General features: G+C 38.3%; 1 protein-coding gene across 1 annotated transcript in view; it reads right to left on the bottom strand.

Moving 5' to 3' along the window:
* Positions 1 to 2,682: 2,682 nt before the first annotated feature.
* Positions 2,683 to 24,160, bottom strand: part of IRS1 (insulin receptor substrate 1) — a 56,565-nt gene continuing 35,087 nt past the window's right edge. Inside the window, exon 3 of the mRNA XM_014960687.1 lies at positions 2,683 to 3,746. The gene's annotated coding sequence lies outside the window, so the exon portion shown is untranslated. The remainder of the gene's footprint in view (positions 3,747 to 24,160) is intronic.

Genomic DNA, 24,160 nt, shown 5'->3' with positions numbered 1-24,160 from the left:
GTAATAGAGGGCATGAATAATAGCTTCAGCTAAAAGTCAGCTGGTAGCAAGATGGACACGGATGCTTAACTCCTACATATGCAGAAAGTAAGGATACAGCACTAGAATATGTTTAAAAATGTGGCCTGAATTTCCTTTTTGCTTTCTGAATTTGGACCTTGGCTGGAAAAAAAATTATTAAACACTATAGGAGACATATGACGTTTTAAATACTAATTAAAGAGCTTAATACCAAAGACCAGAAGGATGAAAATTTATTTTGAGTTCCACAATATACATGCCAACTCAGCACCAAACTGAGCTTGAACACAACAATCCTTGCAAAAACCTAAGTCTAGATGTGTTGTTTGTACTCCTGGAGGCTGCTTCAAATGGTTTTTCCAACCAATAGCACTAATAAATTAATTCAGTGCAGAGTTTTTGAAAACTAAAGCTGTCCAATTAACTGAGCCAGAAAGAACTCAAATAATAACCAGGAACTTCCACTTGAAAAAAAAATTCAAAGCAAAACATACTTCTGACCATCTGAGTTCTACCAGCTAATACAGGACTGGTCCCATTTGCTCATTTTCAAACTTAAAGAAATGATAATCGGTTCTGTGGCAGACAAACCAAAAGAATTCATGCAAGGATACGATAGTATAGCACCGTATTTTTGAGGCATTTATTTAAAAGAATTCAGTTCATAATGGTCTATTTATTAAAGTTTGCAATTTATAAGAATAAAAATCTATGCAAGAAAAGAATCAAGAGTTTCAGGTTTGGTTATCGATGCATTTTGCTTCAAAAGCCTTTTCAAAACACCTGCTTAACAAGCATGTTCAATTTTACTAGGAAAAAATAATGATTAACATAAAAACAATGCACGTTAACATCATTAACAAACTGTTTCTCTGACCACATGTTACTAGTAACATGAAAGGAAACCCACCAGATCAGCACTAACCTCCCCCCACCATTCCCTTCTGTAACAACTATTGCCAATTCCTACAATTTTTAAAAATTCATGTTTTATGAACAAAATTTGCACATAGATGTATCACCATGAAATACTTCTACCAGGATTAAATGTGCTTACGAATGCCTTTTAAAACTTAACAGTAGCTTCCAGTACTTACAAACCTATTACTTCAGTAATTGCTAGAGCATGCAAATTATCCGAAACAATGCAAAGCACAATGGCCATAAAATACTTTTCTATCCAAGGCACTTCAACATCAACATGGGCTAATATTTAGCAACCAAATCAACACAGAGAACGTTTATGTTAATTCATTAAGCTGGAGAAGGCTGTAAGCAAATGGGTTGGGAGTGAGGGTTTTTATGTTTTACTTCAGAACACATGCAGGATTTCATTGCAACTAAATCCCATAAAAAAACCAACAACAAATAAAAGGAGGATCTTAAGATAAAATGAAAATGGGTAACTTACAAATTTAAATACTGGACTGATGCATGTGGCTTTCTTTTAAAGCAAGTGCTGCCTTCTTATATATTAATGCTTCTTTGGAAAAATACGCACCAATGCTCATCAAGAGTAATAAGCAAGTTACTGTGGTTCCTACATAAAAAAGAAGCAAGGCCTCCTGTCTTTTACTGATTGGTATCAGCCCCTCTAGAAGCAGACTGTTCTATCAGCAAAGGCAAAGACTTCCACAGGTGGCATCCTGGGCAGTCACAGGTCCTTCTCAGGCTGCAGCCTCACCACACAACAGCATCCTCAAATCTGCCAGCATCACCACTCATACTATTGTTCCCAGTCATCTAGAATGATTTAAAAATATTCCAAAGCTGCAAGTCCTTTCTTAATATTTTGACTAGATGTGGTCAAAGTGGTTATATATGTGCAATAATACCAGCAGATCTAAGGGAATGGTAAGCCTCCAGCAAAAGGAAAGGTGAAAAATAGCTGTGGGATGGCCACTCCATCTATACTGCAGTGAGGACATTGCATTAACTACAGCCTAACCCCAGACATCACAAACATCCCAGGGGAAAGAAACCCCTCCTTTGAGGGTCTGACAGCCTTCCCACAGGGAGAGCTGGTGCTTTGAGTGCCTGCCTATTCCTGATAATAAGAATCCTGTCGAATGTGCATTGGCCCATGGAGCTGCTTCGCAGAAGCAGGAGGAGGGACCAACAGGGACCTGACATGGCTTCAAGTTCAATTATCACTTCAACAACATTTCTCTTGGAAATCCATGATCTCAATAATTTTCCAGTCCCCAAAGGAATTAAGGCTCTGCAAATGCTATGCACCAAAGAATTTTTATCTGCATAGAACCAGAGTGCAGCACAGGAGAGTCGCAGAATTCTTCCTCATCCTTCCTTTTGCACTGATCTCCAGACAATCATCTGAGCCGTTCCTTTTAAATTTTACGCTGAAATCTTGCTATGACTTCCAGTGATTTCACTTGCTATGAACTCTTCCACCAACTTAAGTGGATGGAGGGCTGTATCCTGAAGTATCTCCAGAAAACTGAAATAAGAGCTTTAGTGAAATAATTCAAGGAAGCATACTCCCTACTACACCTAATTACACTTGATTTATTCTTAAACTATGGTGATCCACAGCCATTCTCAATTACACACAATGGAAACATCAAAGAAACCTGGTGGGACAATTTGAGATATCGGAGATGGCTTACCAAGAAAACAAAAAAGCTCAAAAAAACCACTACAGCAGATAAAACAGTATCTAGTTTATTACATATAGAAAGAGATTTCCAGAATTTACAAACACCCATATGTTCATTCCAGGGAAAGAGTCAATTTGAAAGTTCACCCTTTTTTGTTTTCATTTTGTTTTGTGGATTTCTGTTGGTTGTTTTTTTTTTTTTCTTTACAATATATACAATGGAAGACTTTGATTTCTTTTTACCGATTTTTTTTGTCAGTTCCTGTGCAATTGATGAATTCAAGTTGACACTTGTAAATACCATGTACAGTAATGTTTGTCTTCATTGTAGTTAATACAGACTATTATTTTACAAGGAGTACAAAATTATTTTTCTTTTGGAAAGAACTCAACTCAACATCAGGGTTATCTTACAACTGATAGTATCAGTAAATATGACTGTACAATCAAGGCCCAGGGACCAATGACTCATATTATATTATTTTCTGAATTACAATCTTAAAACAAGAATAGTACCCTACTCTATTCTTAGAAGCCTTGTTTTAAGCAGGTTTCCCACTCTGTTTACAACAGAATATAGTATACCTCAGTTCCACATCAAAAAAGATGTGCTGTAGGAAAAGTTACATTTTAATTAAAAAAGTACATGTATAAATCAAAACCTATGTTAAATATTTAATACTCTTCAACCAACATTAAGTTTTGTATGTAATAATTTACAATGATGATTTGTCATACAGGTTTTCAGCAGCAAATGAAGTTGTGTAAATGTGCTAGTAAAATACCCATTCTCACCATGACATAGTGGTGGGCACATCAGTTCATTGTGGCCAGCTAAGTCCTTATGGTAGAGGATGAAGTAAGAGAGACTCATTGTCCAGGTGTCACAGTGCTTCTGCTTGGCACAACACAGGATGTGCAGCTCAGTCAACTAACTCCTGAGGTTTGTGTAAAGTAAACAAACTGAACTGGATGCATCGTACCCATTTACAGAGGAAGAGGAGGAGGAGGAGGAGGTGAGGTCCTAGTTGTGATAGCATGAAACATTTATAGTCTTGATACCCATGAGTTAAAAGAAGGATTTGCTGAGGTTGTATAGGTCATCATTCTGAAATTGAAAGAGAAAGACAATTAGGATCATGGGCACTTTAAAAACTTTTCTGCAATTATTTCCCTCCCCCTCCGTTTCTATTTATTTTCTTAAAAGAGCTATAATCCAAACAGAAAATGTTAGCACCTGGAAAATAATGGCACACACAGTTGAACTGTACTCAAGTATCTGAATCCCAAAAGCATTTAAAACAGATGTTGGCAATAAAATTCAAAGCAGTCAGAAATACATTTAAAACTTGCAAGAGATTCACCTAAGCAGAAACAATTTAAGTGTCCATACTGATTAACTCCGACAAGCTCCTGTGCCAAGAGAAAGAAAAGCTCAAACCATTAGCCTGCTGTTGGCGTTTTTACCCACTGCACGGAAGATTCACTAGATATCAGGCCTCCTTGCAGAGCTTCCTGGCTACCTGCAAATGCCATGGCTTGCATGAGAAGGATGACCAAGGCATGAAGCACTAGGGGTGCAGCATTACCATTCGCTATTGACATACAAAATTAAAAAAAAATTGTATCCAGAAAATCCTGTAAAAAGTCCACAAATTTATCTACATTCATCTTCTCTCTCTAAGAGAGGACTGGATCCTACAACCCTACTAATGCACAGCACAGGTTTGATGGGGAATGAACGTCAGAAGCTGCCTTTGACCCTGTCCCACCAGCTCATTTCTTGGCTCCAGCCTCCCCGATCTAGCACATACTGCAACTCTGTCAACAAATCCTCTCAACTCGGCTTTTCCATTGATTCCACACAGGCGGGTGATCAGTACAAGGGTTCTGATCACCAGCGACACAGTGCACAGTGTGGTGCTCTCGGCGCCCATCTGCCTCGTGTCCTGCCACCAACCCCACGGCAGATGCTTCAGCCCCCAGTGGGGAGTGGTGTCCCTGCTGGAGGACACAGGATGGAGGTGACAGGCCATGGGCTGCCTCCCTGGCCAAGGCACTCAGAGAGGGGCAGCCACGCAATCCCCAGGCCACCCCTGAGCCCAGCCCCATCTTGCTCTCTTGGCACCACTGTCACAGGCAGCCATACCCACTGGGGACTGAACAGCACACCAGTGAAATGAATATATTTTTGTTTTAACTGGGGTTAGAGAACTACCATCATTTACATTTCAGGAGTTTCACCTAAAATCTGATGAAGCAAGACTTAGATTTTACATAAAAGTGTGTCTATTTCTATATTAGATATTAACTATGCTCCTGAAAAGATAGGTAAACAGTGCGTTTTCCTCAGTACAAACACAGGCTTCCCATAGACACAGTGAAGTAAAAAAGCTGAAAAGACCTCCTGTCCTATATTCTTTAATTGCCCAAGAAACAGAATTTACTTTGTGTGGTCCTTCAAGTGAAAGGAAAGCCTATCCCTGCAAATGATGTGTGGTATGCTGTGAAAACTCCCTGGAGAATTATCTCACAGATCTCTTATTTACTTTCAACTTTCTTTTGCACTCACATTGCGATCTACTGGAATGTTCCTACCCAAATATCTATATACAGCTTCACATAGCTTTGCAGCTTTCAACTATGTTGGACCTAAAATTAGCCAGTAATGCCATACTTTACTAATAAAGAAAAGCGACAAAGGAGAAATGGCTTCATTTAAAGAGAGGAGCAAAGCATGCGTGATTTGCGTGCTGCATAGCTGAGGTGGGTGTTTCACACCCAGCAGGGCCAGAGGAACGTTGGGTGACCACCAGCAGGGCTCCACAGCCCGACCTGTCCTGCACATGCGGGGCCAGCGAAACGATAGCAACAGCTTCTCTACGTCACCACACCTTTTCCTGCTCAGAGATTTTAAGTACCTAAATAACAATTTTCAGTATCAGGACCAAGTATTACACCACTAGTATTCAGATAATCTAACTGAAATACGTCATGTATTGAACAAAACGGTCTGTCCAATACAAATCCTCACCAACTCAACTACTATGGTCAAGACGTCATCACAACTGCTACTAGCAGGCATTCATTCCTGCATGAAAAAGCAAAGTCAGAAAAGCAAAGGAAAAAAGAGAGTAACAAGTCTATTTGAAAAACAAAACACTTCCTAGAGGAATTCACTAAGAAAATAATACCGAGGAAACCCACAGTTACAGAAACGGAGACACTCAAATACTGGAGTCCTGTGCATGTGTAAAGAGTGAAAAACCACAGCAGGCTGAAATAGCCAAGAGTTTGAGACTTGGGGTGAAGAGCCAGAATCATGTAGGACATGAACTGGCACAGGCTACATTTCATACAGACTTCAATTACACCTCCAGTACCTCCAGCAGTACAACATGGAAATCTATCTGTCACCCATTGATAAAAATATAATCAGTAGCTTTTGTTTTCTTCTAATTTTGTCAGGGAAAAAATTTTAGACACTTTGCTATGGATCTTCTGAAATAATCGATTGCAATGATTTGTTTTCACATCCCCAAGTCCTCTGACAAACCTCTTCCCACAAAACAAAAACCGTGTAACTGAGAACGACCACCCCTGCTACTGTTAGAGGACAGCGGTGCCCCTTCTGTCTGAATGCACATAAAGATGCAGAGAAACCAGCATTCTGAGAGCAAAGTGCTCTTCCAAGGCCACTGGAAATACAGTCCACCTGTGAGGCCTTGGGTCCAGGGGATTCTTGTTTGTGCATAACATATACCAAGAAGTCCCATTCTCAATTTTAGCACACAAACCTTTTTTTCTGGACTTAAAAGACTTTTGTCCAAAATTCCAGAAATACTATCTCAACCTCCTCTCTCCTCACTGAACTATTATAGTATGTTTCAAGGCGGAAGTACCTTATTCGGAATGTAAGCCATGGCTGGATACCTCATTGTTTCTTATCAACAGCCATCAGCATTTCCTTAACAACACATAAAAACAGTGCAGAAGACAAGTGTTTTAATAGAGTGTGCTAGGACTGCAGTGAGCTGAGGTAAGGATCATTAAAACTACTGACATCACTGTTGGCAACCAGAGTAAAGGGAAAACCTGTGTTTAATCTATTTCCTATTCACCACAAGCTTCAGCTGGAGTCCCCAATAATGCAGTTTGTGGTTGACTTTATGGAAAAAATTAGTGATGTAAGAAAAATGTACTGAAGCAAACAAGCATCTTTAAAAGTTACTACAAGGTACCTTTGACAAGTAGTTTCTGCTCAACATCTGTTACAACACACATGCAGATAACATGCACGCACGTTCCAGCTGGCAATGCTTTCTTCTCAAATCTATTAGTCCAGGCTGGATACAACACAGCTAGCTGTATTTCCTATTACAGCCGGAGTCCCATTCTTAAATCCAGTAACTAAAAATAAGTTGATACTTCATTTTATTTCCATTATCAGGGAGCTGGAGAAGGAGAGGAGTGTTTAAAATTTGAACTCTCTAAGAGCAGAGTGTCTAGACAATGTAATAATATATCTTTCCTGAAGTTAACAGAATTTTCATACATAAAATAGATGTGTTGTTAAAAGACACTTAAAGCCTAATTCTTACTCCTTCCTTACAATTCATTCTCTTTGAAAAATAACCAAGGAGGAACAAATATATCAGAAGAAATGAAGTGAAAATTCAAGCGATCTTCAAGCAAAAGCCTTTTCAGTAGCCAATTTAAACTTCTGTTTACTATTAAGGGCTACTAAGGGCTATGTGTCTTGTCCCCAAAAGACCAATAGAAATGCCTTTCCAAAGGGTAATTTCATTTCAAAATAAGTAAAATAAGGCGGAGTTGCTGTTGAAGCTCCATGATCATCTCAGCAACTAAATGCAGCTACTTTGTCACTGATTAATATGCAAGGGCAAAATGCGGCTCCCAGATCTGCTTGGTACCCTGTGACACCTTTCCAGTGTGAGCTGGACATCTGTTTAGGAAACAACTCTTCAGGTAACAGAGCCAGGTCAATGAAAAGATGACTCCTGACTGAAGACAATGCAGATTTTTCCAGATCTGCCAAAGGTAGCTAATTTCCCAACTCTGCCATCAACCTTGCTAAGTCAAACCTATTCTCCAGAAGTGTACGTATCCCACCAGCATCTCATTTGACACAATGAAAAACAAGGACCGGCCAAAGACTCCTCTGTCAAAGATACTAGTTACAAATAAAAGGTCTTATAAAGTAAATGCATTTGTCAATTACTTTAGGATCACGTAGCATATCCTATTCTGTGTAGATTAAATAGTGATTTACTACATAATGAGTACATCTATCTAGTGGGAAAAAAAAAAAAAGCTCATGAAAAAAAGCTCAAAATAAAAAAATAGGCATTATGAAAATACACCAGCAGAATTTCACAAGTCGCGGTCTGCACGAAGCCTGGGCACCCTTTGTCTGGGCACGTACAGCAGAATGTCTTCAGAAATCTGACACAAAGTAAACACATTAAGTAGTCCTGAAAAACTCATTTGCAGCTCTTGTCTTGGTGACATTTGCATGAGTCACCACCTAATTATAATGAAACGGTGCACACCTACTTAAAAGCTGAATTTATCCACATGTTGTTGTGTTCACCATACTGATGATCATAAGTAGTGTCTGTTTACATTTTTCTTGGCATTACTAACATGCGCACAGATATGGGAAGTATCCCATTCAGATAAATTAAAAACATCAACCAAAATTTAAACTAGCTTGAATAACTTCTTTTCAAAGAGATGCAAATAGGCTGTACAGTTTCCCCGATCTCCCATAGACCGCTGAAAGAGTAAAGGAATGCAAGAAGAAACAATGGTTGCTCTAGTATGTTAATTGCAGCTTGAGTACTAACAAAAGGAATTCAAAATAGAGCTAAACAAGGTAATTACAACATTGCTATTTCACTTGGCAGGCTATAATCTACATTTAATAAGCCCAGATAAGCGTTTCTTCATTGTACCCCAAAATGCTTATTTCAGCTTTCTTGTGAATGTCAGAAGTGGGGAATTACTGATGATTCGTTTTCACCAAGTCCTCTCCTATCAGGCCAAGGAACTGGAATTGGTGTTTTCATTCCCTTTTTCTTCTTCTTACAGGTGATCATTCACTGATGGAGGAACTGAAGGTTGGTTGCAACAATAGATGGTACAGTCTTTCTGCTATGAGTTTGGACAAAATTTACTCCCTTCATGTATACAACCGAAAAAAAGTCATACTCACCACAGAGGAAGATTCTCCTCTTTTCTCCAGAAAGAGAAGGTGAGGAAAAAGCAAAACCCAAGAGACTTGCAAGATAAGATGATGAGCAGAGCCAGGTTCTTACATTTAAGAACCCATTTCCTGGGGTGTAAATACAGTGGGAAAACATAAACTAAACCACACACATTCTTTGGATGAGCTTCTGCCCAGCAAAGAATTCATATGTTTGATTTCAACTTCACAGCACGTCAACCTGATTTAAACTCACTCAAGACAAAACTAAGCCCATCAGTGAGGTCAGCAAGAAAGGCTGCTGCCAGACAGGAAGCCAAGGACCGCCTGCCCCAAGCACCTAGCACAGGAGAGTGATTCTGCTGGAGGTCGGATTTACCCATTTCCACCCATAAAGAGGAGGAAACGAGCCAGCTCTCCCCACTGGTATATAAAGATATTGGAAAAAAGGAATTCACCAAGTTTGTATGTAGAAAAAAAATATTTAAGAGATCTCCTGCTCTATTACACCAAATCAGGAGCAGGTTTTTTTACTATTATTTTTTTTCCTTTTTAAATCTTTGTTCCTTTACTAATAGTCCAGCTGAGTAATCAACTAAACGTTGAGTCCAGCTTACATCAAGAGAAAGTACCTTTGTTTCAGGACTGCAAATAATGATGTGAAGCCAGGGAACACAGGAACTCATGCGATCAATACTCCCAAGTTCATCCCAAATCTTCTCATCATGCTTTACATATATCTTGGCAGCACTGTTTGTGTTTGATGTCCCTCAGATAAGCCCAATGCTGACCCAGGGTCTTCTTCCCTTCCCCAGACTCCAATGATGAAAAGGGATATCAAACCTAAATGTGTATCATTTAGTTAATAACTTCAGCTTTCATGGGACAACATTGCTTCTGATTTTAAGATTTTAAGAAATTTGCAAATTCAACAGCCACAGTCATTCCTTATTTTTGAATTTGTAGTGTTCAGTTCACTGAGTTTTCAGTCTAACCCTGAAGAATCTGGGGCATTCGTGCTTCCCCTGATGACCCAATAACCCACTCCCAGTTCAAGAAAGCAGTGGTGAACTGTGCTTTGTATGTCTGTATCCTTGAAAGAGGAAAACATTGCTCAGTACTTATCTTTATCAAACATATAATTATATATCAACTCTATTGATAAGGGAAATCCAAACACAACTTCATTATGCATTTTGTTTCTCAAAGGAGTTTTCTTAGCACTTTAAAAAAAAAATAATTACTTTTATGGTAGTTTGGAACTCAATAAAACTAACCAATGCTAGGAATCATTATAACTGCTCTTCCTATGGGAAAGCAGATGACCTGTCTGCCTTTAGACACACTCATACACCCTCAGCTTGTTAGCAATTTAAACATACACAATTAAATTTGACCAAACTTGAGTGCACTTGAAGCTGTGCTCATATTATATCAACTAAATTACATCAGCAGTGGAGCTCAGCAACACATAACACCCAGTGCAGATCTCAGCTGCTGAATTTTCATTTTCATTACCCTTCTGTGACTTTGTATTTCACATGCCTTTTCTGGCATTGTGGTCTGGTTCCCTGTTCCCGCAGCCCAACTCTGCCACTTTCTCCTGTGCTTTTCTGACCTGACTTTATAATGCTAATTTTCTGCCAGATTTACTTTTCTCTGACAACGTCTTAAAAACCCTACCTAAATAGCCTCAACTACCTTGAAACTATTCTTGTGATACATGCTAAATTGTGAGAGTTCCAAGTTAAAGCAAGGATTCACACCATTCGGCTTAGCTGGAGCCATTTTCCTCCCCATGGACAAATAAGGGGAAAAAGTAGAGCAGACAGAAGAAAAATGGCATTTAAAAGAAAGACATACAGAAGCCCCGCAGGGGGATAACCTGGCCAGCTGACCTTCCCTTTGAAATTTTGCCAGTGCAAATTAAGTAGCTAGTCTGCAGCACTTCTGGCAGCAGCATGGGAAGGAAGTTCTGCAGTGATTTTGGATGAAACACTTCCTCAATTCTCAACAACAGCGCATTAATATCAAAAAAGGATAATAAGGAGGTGCTGGAAAAAACATTCTGAAAAACACGCCAAGAAAACAGCGGATAAGAACAAACAAAATGTCATAAAGTTGACAAAATTGTAACAAGACGCTTGCAAAGCCAAGGTAGGAGCAAAGCATCCATTATTCTGACACTGTTTGCTATGCCTTAATACAAAAACACTATCATACAGCAAAAGTAACAGTTGAAAACAAATTAGAGGTAGTGCTTTTATAAGGTAAAAGGAGAAGGACTCTGGTAAAAGGCAAAAAGCAACAGTGAAGTTTGTTACAACTTGAGCTGAATTAGAAAACAATTATTTAACTACAGATTTAGCTTTTCAGTGAGATACCACCATCAGTCTGACATCAGATGAATTACATCAACTGCTTTGACCCATTGTTTTCTTCTATGTAGAAGATGATTATAACAAATCTTACAAGTCTACAATATCTGACATAAATTTGTTTCAGTAACAACGTATTTTCATGTATATTCATAATTTATTTCTAGTTTCTAGTAATTTGCACTCATTTGACCTGACCTTTTTACCTTCTCTCTCTCTCTCTGCCATAAATTGCAAAGCTTCTCAAGGTGGAGTCATACAGTGTTTTCCCCTTCCCAGCACTTCAAACCTGACGTTCAGAATCTTCTGACGCTTGAGCTGACAACCGAAAGCCAAAGCATCAGTGATGCTCAAAAGCCCTTCAACAATGAAGTGCTGCGGTTGGGAAATACAGCCTAGAGGCAGGTGGACACACACAAGTGGATGCAGAAAGACCTGAAATTTAATTCTGCTTCTTGACTTGATCTGCTATATAGTTTTATCAAGGTACTTTGTCTTCGTCTCACGTAACACAGGTAAAATATCTACCCCAACTCATGATGTCTCAAACACACAGTCACTCTAACAATCTAGGGAACTAGGCCTGTGCCTTAATCTTTCCATATCTGAGTCCTCACTGTGAGATGAGAGCTGGTACCTGACAGAGGAGTTCAGACTGTGCCAGGGGCTAGAGAGCGGGCTGGTAAGCGTCTTGACAGTGCCCAAATGACGACAGATGCGGGGCAGCATCTGGACAAGCGGCTATAAATAAAACATTGGGCCAGCCATAGGCTGATGAGAATAAAAAGAACTGAAAAAATGCTTCATACCCTGAACACTGCCTACAAACTGAAGAATATGTAGGAAATATTAGTTTCTTAATACATGGTCTTAAACCTCAGGAGAATACATACGCCTGAGGTTGGGGCAAAACTACCAATTCTTAAGAAAATAAATGACATCTGAGAATTTTGTGACTGTATATATTGCCAAGCATTATTCCGTATTAAAACAGATCTATAAAATTAAGTAAACTCTACATGCAAATATAATTTTTACCTGGAAAAAGAAACAAAGTTCCAACATAAAAAAAAAAGATGGAAAAAGAAACAAAATTCCAGCATAAGAAAATAAGCCTTTCCTGGTAGAACGAGTTCTACCCTTCTACTCCCATTGATTTAGCAAGCAAGATACTCCGGACTGCAATGGGATTAACCTCGAAAATAATGCTGAGCACTTTAATGAGCTCTGAGGTATTTAATGGCTAAACTATTCACTGTACCATTTAAACACTGAAACACTTGTTTGTATATAGATTAGGTTTTCAAAACAATTGTCATCCAACTTATTTCCAGAAAGAAAACAGCAAATACAGGGTGATGAAAGGGCACAAAGGAAATGTAATTCCGATTCAAACCAATGGAGCTATCTTGAGTTTAAAGTATACGGACAGAGGAAGCAGCACCTGGCAGGCTCTTGGGGAGGGGGGAGCCCAATTTGAATAGGGAATAGGGAATTAAATCCAAATTATAAAGATCCATCAGACAATCCAAGTCTTTTACTGCTGTTTCTTTAAAGCTTCATTCTGTGAAATCCTAAAAGCCTGAATGACTGCCAATATTATATTTTAAAGTTGCTAACAGCTTAAATGGACTAATCTTCACTTGTTCAGTTGTTGTGATTTCAAATGGGAAACTAATCAACAGTCACATTAATTATCTGATATAATTTTAACATCAATTTAGCATTATAAAACTTTATAATTACACATGCAAAAGTTGAAGTAGGTAGAAGATTTTCTCCTCTCAGAATTTCAGTCAGACATTTTAAGTCAATAATTCTTACTTAAATTATTTAAAAAAAACCCAACCATGCCAAGCAGAAATTTCCCCTATATAATGAAATTTGTTCACAATAGTATCAGTGAGAATCTCACTAGATGATAGATACTGTTTTATTGTGACACAAATCTTCCATCAGTTGTCAAATCTAGTATTAAGGATAACCCTTTAGAAGCTATTAGTATAAGTCAATTGAAAATTAAAAGCATATAGTAATACAGATTAAAGGCTTAGCATGCACACAAAAGGATCTGTACATGATACCATATCTCATTAAGGTGTCTTGGTTAATCATTGATTGCAAGCATGCACTAAACATTAACCTTGATAAAATATATAAAAAGTCAGCCTTATTATACTGTATGACCACACTATGTAATCTCATAAAATGGAAAGTCCTCCCACATTCTCATAACACGGGACACAGACTTGTACCATTGGCCACCCACTCTTCTTAGCCAAGAGAGGAATTTTTAACTATCTTGGACAGCTGATAGTCTCTGTGATTGCAAAAGTAATTGACGCTACATTTAAACCTCTTCCCAAAAGAAGTTATATTAATCATCCTTTAGTATCAACTTAATTCAAAAAGTTACTCAAAACACACATTAGACAGAAGAAGGTCTCTTCTTGAAACATGAAGAAGTTTAATATTACACTAGTTAAGCACCAATAACAGTTTTAGAAATGGTTTGACAAAATACTGTATGAGAAGCAGTTATTGAACCTGCTAGTCTTACTGACTATAAGTACCATTTAAGTGAGTGTTGATGACGGAGTATAGTTTCCTTGATGTCCAAAACTAGGCATACCTTTAGCATTTAGCAGTTCAAAAACTGAAACGTGGTAGAGGGAAAAGTAAGTAGGATTAGGAAAGAGGATGAACTTCGGCAAAGGTCCTCGAGACAAATTACTGAGTTGAACATTACTTTGTGCTTCCTTTCAACATCAGGTCTTCTAACTGTGTATCCCACTATGAAGGTTATAGTTCAGCCATACCACAGAAAAACCATTGACTAAAACACCCTAGAAACCACTATTCTAGGCACGTAGGTATTTTCTTTCCTTCAGAGTGACTGCTCAGTGGATTGCCCAAACGGCAGTTAAACACAAGCCAGTGAAGGGGCAAAGATGTTCATCTGCTGCAAAGCAGAAATACAGTCAGCACAAAACCCAAAGACAGTAAAGTGACGGGAGAGGAAAGGAGGGTATGGCCAGCACAAGGAACATGGTTACCAAGAAGACAATATGTGTTGTGCCATAATCAAGAAACCTTAGCTTGCATTGGGTTCTCTGGTCTGGTTTCCTGGAGAAATTGAGCTTATGTAATTGGTAGAATAGAGAGCAGACCACCTAAACAGGATGTGAAATTCAGTTTAACTTTGGCAAAGACATAAAGTTTCAGACACACTAAGCTGCAGTACATTTTTTAAAAACCCATGGCTGAGTAAAGGACTCTTTTTCCGAAGCCCAGTTTTAACCCACATGTTCCAGGAGAAGCAGAGAGCAAGCTGCTCAGCACCCACCATCAGCCCCTCACACTCGTCTCAACAGCCCCAGCACCGTCCGACAGAGACCGCAGAGGGAGTACTGGGGGCACCAAAGGGACAGTTAATAAACGTAAAACAAATCTATAGGAAACAGGGCTTCATTAGTTCCACTGCTCACAGATCATCTGTTGGTATAAGCAGTTTTGCTTGGAGCAGTGTTTTGTCAGTACTATTACTGTTACGTTATTCAAAGAATGTATTAAATTCGTAAATATTACATGAGATTTAATGGATTGTGTATCACATGTGGGAGGTCAAACAAGGAGGGTAATGTTCCATTCAGCCTTATAGATATAATTTAAAAAACAGAAGCCTGCATTATACTTCAAGGAGCAAGTGCAGATAAAACGTATGCCTGAGATGGGAAAAAGCAGCTTGAAAAGCAATGGGGAAAAATAAAACAATATTTTTAAAAACAGTAAAAAAATATCAGTGGTTGTGACAAGCAACAGAGGCGGTCGGGACTCTGAATGCCTTTGCTACACTAAGGAGATCATATGAAGAATAGCAAAAAGTATCTTGACTTCTACTTTCCATCTGAATTTTCATGCCAGAGCCAAAAATACTCTAAGTGTAATTTTAGGTCCAGTTCTCTTAAATGAAGGCTTTAATTAAGATAAAGCTAGCATTTTTGTTATATAACTTCCATTTTCATGGCCTTTTTGAAAAGAAAAAAAAAACACACCCAAAACTCCCTCACGCAGCACAGCAATTAAAGAGATCTCAGTCTATGTTATTTTGTCCACCTGTTTTCCAGTAACAGCAGATTTTTCATATTATTGAAAAGTTTTTTTGAAAGTACAATTCATCATTTTAAATAACATAAGGAACAAAAGAAAACAACTTTGCAACTATGTTTTCTATTTATCACATGTATTGTGCAGAACATAAGAGTACCACTGCCTATAAGTGGTACAAAAAGGAGCTAAAGTGGGCTGTAGTAGCATGAAAAAAGTAGCTCAATTGCATTACTGGAAAAAACAAAAACTCCAAAACCAGGACAGCTCTTAACCTCAGTTTAAAAAACAAAACACACCTCCCAAACCTCCATATTGTCAGATACAATTTATGACTCCCAGTTCAAATTCCGGCGACTCCGAGAAATAAGAATTACCTTGGAAGGAGAAGGGAAAAACCAAGAACACTTATTTTCTACAGAGAAATACTTCCTGTATTGGTAATGATTGTTTTCTATTGCTTTTTCTCCAGTCTCAGTAAGTGCATACTCATCTCTTTTGAAAAACATTCCTTTCAACTTTTCAAACTTACTTCGTTTCCAGTTGCCAACTATGCTTAATGCTTAACACAATGTTTAATTTTCACTAATAATTGTGAGAATTGGAAGTCAGCGTTTCTGCAGCATCTGTAGGCATCTTGTTCTACTACAGAGACAATACGATGAAGTACAAACACTGGAACCTTTTCTTTCTATACATCAGAGTCCTGGTATTTCAGCACGGTAAAACAACCTTCCAAACCTTCCTTTTTGTCTTTGTGACTCTCTTCTAGCTAAAAGTTCTAGTTTCTAGGAAAAGATGCATCAAGGTCTGTGGAAGCACACACAGAGGGAGCCACAGCTTTTAGAAACAGTAACTGAAAGGTGTAGCAAGTTCTACTGTAGATGCAACTGGGAATTTTTCAGTTAGTTACAGTGTTGACATAACAAAACATTGCTTTCTAAAAAATACAACACCTGAAATGTAGACAGTGCTTCCTTCCAAACTTCAAGGTCACTTCAAAACCTGCAAAACATCAGAGGCGTCCGAAGTATTGGTTGGAAGGGATGAAAACAGAACAGTGTTCTCATCTCATCGAGGATGGTTAAATTCTTTTAGATCAAGCCTTCCAGTGAGTTTAAGCTGGAGGGGACTGGTAACAAGCATGGGAAATTTCAGCCTTAAGCACTGAAATGTTGTCATAAATATGAGCAAATTAAATGTTCTTCTATTTTATCATCGCAAATGTAGACAATACAGACATTCACATTACTTTTTAAGTGAAAATCTTCTTGCAATATACATTTTCAAAACAATAAGCAATTTAGCTAAAATACTCTAAGCTTTCTTATAGGGCACAACACAATGATTATTTTAAAGCTGGCTCATCTTAGACAATCAGATTTTTGCTAGCACAATCTTTACATAACTGTAAACACAGCTTTTTATTAAAAAACCCACAAAACCCCTTCTTTTGCTACTATATTTATTTCTCAAGTGTATTCCAGATGGGCTTAAGAACACATCCACATACTTCCATACTCTTATTTCCTTTTCTGTGCTCAGATGCCTCCTTGCTGCTGCTATATTATTTCTCAGCTTGAACTTTCAAGAGAGAAGTAAACAACTACGTTATTCTGCACTGTTCTTTCCGTCAAATCAATCTTACAACAACAAAAAGTAATAGTATGTTTAGACATGTAAGATTCCAAAACTGTGTATTTTAAATATTGAACTGGCCATTTCAGTTATGCATATGAAATATATAAAATATTAACCTATTTCACCGAACAAAGCCATGCTGCATTGAAAGTGAGATCATAAAATTAACAGAAATATAAGAAAGGTGAACAGGGTTTTGGAAACATCCTTCAGTTGCAATTTGGATGTAATGATTAAACAAGGTAAGAGCACAGAGGTCTACTGACATTTTGCTTTAAAAGGTTTAAAGAAGACTTTCCCCTTCACTTAAGGACTTACAAATCAGATTCAGTTACAACAAAACAATGCAGTAATCATTGTTTACAACAAACCCTAAAGTTAGTAAGCACGAGTCATTAGCAGTAACAAACAGATCTGGGCATAAAGACAGGGAGTACCTGAGCTACGGGAAGGGCAGTCCATAAAGCACAAACTCCTCCCGTCCCGTCCCATCCCATCCAGTGACTTCTTTTGACTTCAATGACCATCTGAGTGCAAGTATTTCTGTAAGCCAGTATCACTTTTCTTTCTTTTATTTAGGAAACCAATATGCAACTATAAACAATATGTTTATAAAATTATAATCCATATTCTGTAATATGTAAACAAGTACTCATTACTTAAGAGGCCACAGATGAGCATAATATTAAATAGTAATAGAAATCAGTTGCATTTTCCTTTTCCAATTGTTCACACTTCTAAAGTATCCACTCAATAAAATATTCCCCACCATAAATCAAAATATGTTGTGCCTGAATGAAGGACAAAACCACCACAGTAGTTTTAAAACACTGCATTTCCTGCAATACAATGCAAATTAAACTTCAGTGTGCAGCCAGAGTCGACAGGGTACTTTAAAGGGTATAGCAACTGGAAAGGTTACTCCAGTCAGGTGGCAGGGAGAAAAAGGCACACTTCACTCTACTGCACAGATTACCCACACCACCACCCAAGCAACCCTGATATTGCAATCAAGTATATACATATGCACACACAACTCAACATATCCAAGCACTCTTACTTTGTTGATATAGGTTAGCATAAAGCAAGATATATTTCAGCATTTCCTTCAAATGTCTACAGTACATGCCATCTTCCATGTCAGTACCAATTAGAGGTAAAAATTATGTGCACAGATGTATCAATCTTTAGAAAGTAATGCACTCAAATTATATGATCCAGAAGCTTTCAAAGCTCTCATCAGTCTTGTCCTGAAGTGGTTTACAGGCCAACCTTTTGAGAGATAAAACACAAACACTAAAATCACTTAACAGTTGAGGGACAGTCATTGTGTGATCAACATGGCTTCAAAATATCTTATTACTTTGAGCTAGTGTGTCTTTTGCCTTCATCTGCCACAAAACGGTGTTCAAATATAATTCTGTAACCTGCACTACAGCAGTAGAGCAGAGAAGCTGGGCTGGGCAAGAAGCTAGGTTTCCCCAAAAGAGGAAAACAGACGTGGCTACACACCCACAGACACAATCTGTGTACGTCTGCAGACTCTCATAAATAAATCCACACAGAACTTGCAGCTGGGATTTCAGATATTTCATAAATAATATCAATTTACTGTTTGCAAACCTACTCAAAGTCAACAGGAATTGATGATTTTCTTTTCCATGTATCCCAAAATTACTTTTAGCTACCAAATGATACCTTGGCTACCACCTTACAAAATAAGTTGGCAACTCACTTGCAAACAACATTTCTAGTAGTTTTGTTAATTGTAATTATTCAGTATAGTTTTTTATTTTAACTTAATAAAAAGATAGTTTTTATAAAGGCTGAGGTCTCTTGCGAGAAAATAAATTGACTTTTACTGTCTGGGATTTTAACCTTTGTCAAAAAAAAAAAAAAGTTTTAAAGAGGCCCTGGTATACATAATACTAAAATCAAACTATGTTAAACAAGCAATACTTGGCCTTCCTATAGTTTTAAACCATTCTCTCTAGTTAGCGGTGATTGTTTCTGAAGATCAAATAAAGTGTTAGCACCCATATATGCCAACATAAAATAAAATACAAAAAATTAATGTAGTGTCTACATAAATGAAAAAGATTAAAATAATTTACATCCCTCCATCTTACAGGCCGTAAAGACAACATGAAAACAGCAGCCATTTATAAACTGGTGTAACACTGGTGTACCAGGAGGGAACTCATTACTTGCTTTGACTTTGAAAAGAATTTATCTGTTCTTGGGATGAAGTTACAGCAGAGAGGCCCCGCCAGCCCCTCTTCACCTTCTGTGGATTTGGCCCCTTTCCAGCTCGGGAAACTAACTGTACTCCCTGCTCTACAACGTGCAGCTCCTTGTGCAGCAGCTACTTTATTTTTAAACTTATCAGTTGGGTGGTGGGAAGTAAAAAATACTGGAATGGATTACTTAGCTTTTAATCATATTGGCCTTTGTGAAAAATACCGATTATAATTTTGAAAGGCCATTACTAAGCATATTCTATTCCCAGTGCAGAATAACAACTCTAACAAGTCCTCTGCTTCACACTTTTCTTCCATCATTTCAAGTCTACCTTTCTTTTGGAAAAAGCAGATGCTGGGGTTCAAACCCCAAGACAAGCACTCAGCGCCAGGCTACGATACCAAGTTAAAGCGGAGTATGTGTGCTCGTGTGCCTGTGTGCACGCTTCAGCAGCTGGTAAACATCCTGGAATATTAACCACTGCACAGCAGCTGCAGCAAATCAAATTCAGAAACCTTGCTGCACCTCCTATATGTTTTGGTATGCACTAACAATTATTTCTACGCTACAACTGAACAAAGATCATAAGAACAGACTGTTAACTATGCCAAATAGCTTTTCTAAAGGAAGAATTACATTAATATTAGAAACCCACAGCATCGCATTTTCTAATACAGTGCATAACCATCAAATGAAGGAGATTTTTTTTTTTAAAGTGAAAAGATGGTATTAGTTCTGTTTCATGTACAGCAAGATAATTATTATAACCACATATAATAAAGACCACGCAAGAGTGTCATACATGTTACTAATATGATCATTACGCTGCAATTTTTCTAGTTATCACAAACATGCAAACATTTGCATGGAATAAGATAAGAGCTCTAAGTTATACTAAGAAGAAACAACATGAGTTCATGCCCCAACAAAACAAAACATCAAGTAAGATTCATACCAGACAAGTACCTGCCACCCATGTATCTTAACTTTCCTAAGCAGTGCTTCTTCCCAGCATCCTCCTCCATCCTTTTAACTGTTCATCAGCTGGTCCATGATATATCTACATGCATTTGCCAATATCTTTCTATAAGTGTGCTTATAAACAGAATGCAACACTTCAGAGAGACAGCTATAATTACTTCCAATTTCAAAGCCTATCCATTGGCCTGCTGGCTCTTCTGCATGTCCCTGCACATCAGTTGGGAACCATCATTCTAGATATATCTATTTTTGTAGTTTTGGAAAGACTAGAACTAACCTTGAGATAGTGCAACTGAACTGCACGTTAATAAAAAACATTTATTGGGGTGGAAGAGGGGAAACACTGAAAGTTCTGACTTTCACTGTATTTTGTTTCACATCATTCACAGAATATTTTGAAGGAATTCACCAACTAATTTTTCTTCCCATATTACCCAAAGGCCCTAAAAAGGCACTGAAAACAACCATCAGAATAAAACATCAGGGCCATACCGATATATTAATTTTTCTTAAATAGCCAAAGTCAAGCAACTATGTAATTACATTGCTTTCTTCTATAATTAGAAGATAATGATATGCTGGGGAAAAGACTATATCAAGTCAACAAGCTGCCGCAGCACAGCGTAAGGGTGTACTCTGCCACACAGCTGTGTGTGTCTCCGTCAGCAGATATTCCGTGTTTGCTAGAGTTTTCCTATCTGCCTTAATGAAAACCAATACCTCTAGGTTTCACTGCTGGCTGCTTACGTGAAACTAAAGTTAGAAGCCGAGCTGAGCACCATCGAGGGGGTGGAGTGTCAAGACAAGTGTGTAGCCAAGCAAGACGATGCAGGGGAGAGTCTGATCTCATTCTTACTCAAGTAAGGAAATAAAGCAAGTAAATTAAAGAATTATGCCAGTAAATCTTACCCTGCAAAGCAGATTTTCAGATGACAAAAAGATAAATGCATATTTTTAAGCAACATGAAATACAAGTGCATTTCATGGGGAGCCAGCTTCCCTTCTATATAACTAATCTAAATGCCAATTACAACAAACAATTTGAGCTGAATATAAAAAGCCACAAATCTCACAGTTTGAGATAACTTCCGAGGAGGTGTTAAAGTTAACTTTGGAACTACACAACAACACCTCAGCCTTCTCATAGTGAATACGTTACTGCAGAACACCCAGGAAAGGGCAACCACGCTCGTCGAAGCACCTTGTAATTTGTGGGAACAGAGAGGCTGAAGAGATTATGTGGATACTTCACATATTTCTCCCAGAGTAACATGAGGAATTTTCTGCTCACAGAACTTCATGGATGAGAACTTGGCTGTGCAAAACATCAGTGGCAAGACTTTAGCTCGTAACTACAGTAATCTCTGCATGTGACTGGGCTATGGTCACCCCTAAATGTGGCAGCTGGATTAGCGAGGCTGCCATGGGAATACCGTGATGTTTGACGTTCTGCAGCACCAATAACCTGTGACAGAGATAAGACAGGGATCCAAGCCTGCAGACAGAGGCTTGTAGTCTTCAGCACTTCATCTTTTTATTAAAATAATTCCTCCATTCTAACTTCAAATACAACAGATTGGCTGCCATCCCCGCACTAGCCAGAACTCAGAATACAGTGTATCTGACAGATTATCAGACGGTTTTCCCCCTTTCTAACAGGCTCCTTCAACATTTGATACAACCAAGCTGCATCTTTTCTGTTCATGGTAACGTACTGCAGCCTGCAACAGCAGCTGGGGACAGTAGATCTCTCTGTCCCCTCTTTCCAGCTGGTTTGGAGCTGCATGTTTTCCACTGCCTCTCCTATGTCCCTAGCTGCGTGTGGGATGCAGCTGCCCAAGAAGCCTTCCTGACATGCTTTATTACCGTCAGTTACCTCATTATTAGAGAAGAGTATTTTGGACAGCTTTTGCCAACCTCTCAAAGTTACGCAAAGCTTCAAATCCAACTGCTAATAGAAATACATATATATTAGGAAGCTGGATTGGATTTCAGTTTCTGCTCTACAAATATAGTTGGAAAAGACCCCAACTTCCACAAAAACAGAGGCACTGAACAAAATTGCTACAGATTTCTAGACTGCAAGTTCTAGCTCTCTTCCTTAGCAGTGATCAGGCTGTATAATTATCTGTAAGCATCCATCTGCAGAAGGGCAATACCTATGCTTTAAGTAGCAAGGCCACTTGAATGGGTATTGAGAGCACTGAATTCACGCTGCTGGTATGCAGTTTACAGCTTCACTCAGCCACAGAGAGAATCTCAGCACCTTGCACCTCCTCTTATGCTGCATTTGTTAAATGCTCTCTTCATCAAAAGCATACTCAGACATGTACTTTCAGGTCCCTTTGATCAAAAGACGTTGACAGTCATCCCTGAGAACTTGTATGCCATACACAGGATCATGTGGACCTCTGCACACCTCCCTGTGGCACTGAGGTGGGCTCCACATTACCCTCAGAGGTTAGCCAGCCATCACCCAGACCCTTTGCTAGCAGAGACAAGAAGTGGCAAGGCTACCAATGGACCAGCGAAGCAATGTAAGGACCTTTATACTGTGGCCTTCCATAAAAACAAACAGGTTTGAGGAAGACTTAATTCCCCCCCACTTCCTTCGCTCCTTACAGCTGGTAACTTCTAGGGAGGAAAAAGAAATCACAACCAACCTACATCACCATCATCCTCTTTCCCCATCACTAGAGCAATAATACGGTAAGAGAGCAGGAAAGTCAACTTCTCTGGTCCCTCTCAGGCAGGTGCATTCCAGAATGGGACAAAAAGCAAAGGAGGTTTTCTCCATACATTTGTTTTTCCATGTTGTGACCTGAACCAAACCAACCAAGATCTGAATACTGACCTTAGGCTCCGGTCTGCAGTGTGAGTGCCATGTCACCAACCACTCTGTATTCTTTTAGTGCTTTTTTCCCCACAAACCAAGGATGGCTTTTAGATAAGCTCGAACTCATTTATTATGATCACTAAATACTGTATCAACATCAAGGAATATTTTCATTGCATTGGATGGAAACACTAGACACTCTCAAAAATGAGCAAAAAAAAGTACAGAGCTGGTTCAAATGGCAAATATTAAAGACCATTCACAGAATAGTAAATATTGACTTTTTAAATGTCAATATTTCATAATTTAATAAGAAAGTATTGGCCAAAGAAGAAAAGCTGGGTGTTCTTTTCTGTTTGGTTCTGAAGTAACTGAGCAAACTTTATAGACTTTTATTCGGTATTTAAAAAAAAATTAAAAAAAAAAATTAATCACCCACCCCCCCAAAAAAAACCCAGAGGCTCTTTCTCTGTATGCTAAGAAGTAGAAGTGTACTGCTGAGATTTATGGTCTCTTTCAAGGAAAGACTTTCATGTAACTTCGGATTAATTTACACTTTGAGCTATCAAATTTTACTGCAGTTACGGAAAGAGAAAGAGGGGACAGGGAGTGCAGGAAGAAAGGAGGACAAGTTCTCACAGGGCTCATACTCAGTTTATTTCCAAGACAACTATGCCCCAGCAAGAAAAATTCAGATGGATATATCCACATGAATAATAAGTATTGCTAGCATAGACTTCTTAGTCACGGATTCTAGAGCAGTTTGACACTAGACAAGTATGAATCCTGACCGTGTCCAGATTTAGATATAACCTAGCTCTTTCATTCATGAAGTTTTCCTGCAGGATAAAATACATTGTAGAACATTATATTAAAAATTTGACATTTATTTCTCTGTTGTAAGAAACTGAAGTTAAAAATAAAACAAAAAAACCCACTACTTTTGAAAGGAATGCCCTCACCATTTTTTCTATTTTTCTTATTATGCCATTTTTAGAATTTGTTCAAATTGCTATTTTTTAGCCTTGCAGTCTCTCCAGTCTTAAAATTATGCAAAACCTCCAAGTTCTCTTTATTAATCTGTCTTTTAGATGATTTTCACTCAGACT

The sequence above is a fragment of the Calidris pugnax genome, unplaced genomic scaffold, assembly GCF_001431845.1.
Source record: "Calidris pugnax isolate Ruff unplaced genomic scaffold, ASM143184v1 scaffold398, whole genome shotgun sequence".
NCBI lineage: Eukaryota > Metazoa > Chordata > Aves > Charadriiformes > Scolopacidae > Calidris > Calidris pugnax.
The sequence above is the reverse complement of the archived record's forward strand: the minus strand, read 5'-3'. Positions and strand labels throughout refer to the sequence as shown.